Here is a 2,727-nt window from a genome sequence, read left to right on the forward strand (position 1 = left end):
GCTTGCAAGCTTCCAGTCAAGTGATCCAGTTCCTAGAGTACCTAGGCTTCAAGATCAACAGAAAAAAGTCTCGACTTTCTCCATCTCAAAAGTTCCAGTGGCTGGGAATCCACTGGGACCTTTTGTCACACCGTTTCTCCATCCCGGCGAAAAAAAGGAAGGAGATAGCGGGTTCTGTCAAGAGACTTCTAGATTCCGAAAGGATATCAAGACGCGAGCAGGAGAGGGTACTGCGCTCTCTCCAGTTTGCTTCGGTGACAGACCCAGTGCTAAGAGCACAGCTAAAGGATGCAATCGGAGTTTGGAGAAGTTATGCATCAAACGCGCGAAGAGATCTGAGAAGACCAGCCGCTTCGGCTAAGTACTCTTCTCAGGCCTTGGTCCCAAGCCAGACATCTAAAGAAGTCGGTTCTTCTTCAGCCACCTCCCCCGTCGGTGACGATTCACTCAGACGCCTCGAAGGAGGGATGGGGAGGTCACTCTCATCGGGAAAAAGTCCAAGGGACTTGGTCCAAGCTATTCAAGACCTTTCACATAAAACTTTCTAGAAGCTATGGCAGTGCTCCTTACCTTAAAGAAAGTCTTCCCGCGTCACTCGATCCACATAAGGTTGGTGATGGACAGTGAGGTAGTTGTGAGATACTTGAATCGACAAGGATCAAGGTCACCACCTCTCAACCAGGTGATGTTGGCCATCTTCCGATTGGCGGAAAAGAAGAAGTGGTACCTGTCGGCAGTTCACCTTCAAGGAGTCCGCAATGTGACGGCGGACGCTCTATCTAGGTTCACACCGATAGAGTCGGAATGGTCCTTAGACGCAGGATCATTCTCCTTCATTCTGAATCAAGTCCCAGAACTGCAGATAGACCTCTTTGCGACGAAAAACAACAAGAAGTTGCCCCTGTACGTGCCCCGTACGAGGACCCCTTAGCGGAAGCAGTGGACGCAATGTCCCTCGACTGGAACAGATGGTCCAAGATTTATCTGTTCCCTCCTCACAACCTTCTGTTGAGGGTCCTCAACAAACTGAGATCCTTCAAGGGGTAGCGGCAATATTGGCCCACAAGTGGCCGAACAGCGTGTGGTTCCCCCTGGCATTGGAACTGTAGCTGAAGTTTGTACCGCTACCAGATCCAGTTCTGACCCAGCGAGTCCAGAAGTAAACTATCTGCGCTTTATTACAGAAAACCCGGACCCTGCAGCTCATGATTTTCTCTCCCTAACGGTGAGAAAGCGTTTCGGGATTTCGAAAGCCAGCATAGACTTCCTTGAGGAATATAAGTGCAAATCTACTAGAAGGCAATATGAGTCATCTTGGAGAAAATGGGTGGCCTTTTGTCAAGGCGAAGAATCCGCAGGAGATCTTGACAGACTTCTGCTTATCTTTCTTCTCCACCTCCATGGTCAAGGATTGGCAGCTAACGCGATTTCAGCGTGTAAGTCTGCTTTGACAAGACCCATTCTATATGCCTTCCAGGTCGACCTAGGTAACGAGATCTTTAATAAAGTCCCGAAAGCCTGCGCTAAGCTCAGACCTTCAGCACCTTCAAAGCCCATTTCATGGTCTTTAGACAAGTTCTTCATTTCGCTTCTCTGTTGAGCAATGAAGAGTGTGCGTTAAAGGATTTGACACAAAAAGTTATTTTCCTATTTGCACTCGCGTCCGGGGCCAGGGTTAGTGAGATTGTAGCCCTCTCGAGAGAGGCAGGTCGTGTTCAGTTCCTGGATGGGGGAGAACTGAACCTGTTTCCGGATCCTACGTTTCTCGCCAAGAATGAGTTACCCACCAACAGGTGGGGTCCCTGAAAGAAGATGCATCTCTCTGTCCAGTAAAATGCCTAAAGGTCTATCCTCATAGAACTTCAGACTTCAAGGGTGATCAACTATTCAGGGGAGAAACATCAGGCTCAAATTTATCTCTGAATCAACTCAGAGCGAAAATCACATATTTTATTCGCAGAGCGGATCCTGACAGTACACCCGCAGGTCACGATCCAAGGAAAGTTGCCTCATCCTTAAATTTCTTTAATTGTATGGATTTTGAACATCTCCGTTCATACACTGTCTGGAAGTCTTCCAGAGTGTTCTTTCGCCACTATGCGAAGCAAGTAGAGGAACTAAAGAGATCTGTGGTAGCAGTGGGTCGCGGTGTTAACCCTACTGTTTAACTCTGCGAGGAACAGTGGTCTTAATTGGGACGATTAATTCCAGGGTGAGTGTGTAGTTACATACTGTACTACAAACTAAGTGAGGGCACTGTGTTGCCCATGTAGACTGTTCCATTTCCGAAGGTGAACTTAGCATAAGTGCAGACATGTGTGCCGAGCGTTTCTAACGCTAATGTCATTGATTTGTAATACAGACTTTTATGACTTTGATACCTCGGTATCTTAAGAGTGGCATTTAATGTTTTTTCTTTCAGACAAACAAGTTCTGTTTACTATCATACTTATGCTTAAAGCTTTGGGTTATCCTCTTCTTATGTATATATATATATATATATATATATATATATATATATATATATATATATATATATATATATATATAATTGTGGTTAACCTGTCTATTTATTGCCTGTCAATAAACTGGTTCTTGAGAACCTTGCGTCTCCTTCACCTGTGTCAATTTATTGGTATAATTGAGCATTCATCCTATGTACCTTATCTGGGATAATTCTAATAGAATTGTTCCTTTATGCAAGCTATGTTGCATTGGTTTTCCTCC

The sequence above is a fragment of the Palaemon carinicauda genome, chromosome 3, assembly GCF_036898095.1.
Source record: "Palaemon carinicauda isolate YSFRI2023 chromosome 3, ASM3689809v2, whole genome shotgun sequence".
Classification (NCBI taxonomy): Eukaryota; Metazoa; Arthropoda; class Malacostraca; order Decapoda; family Palaemonidae; genus Palaemon; species Palaemon carinicauda.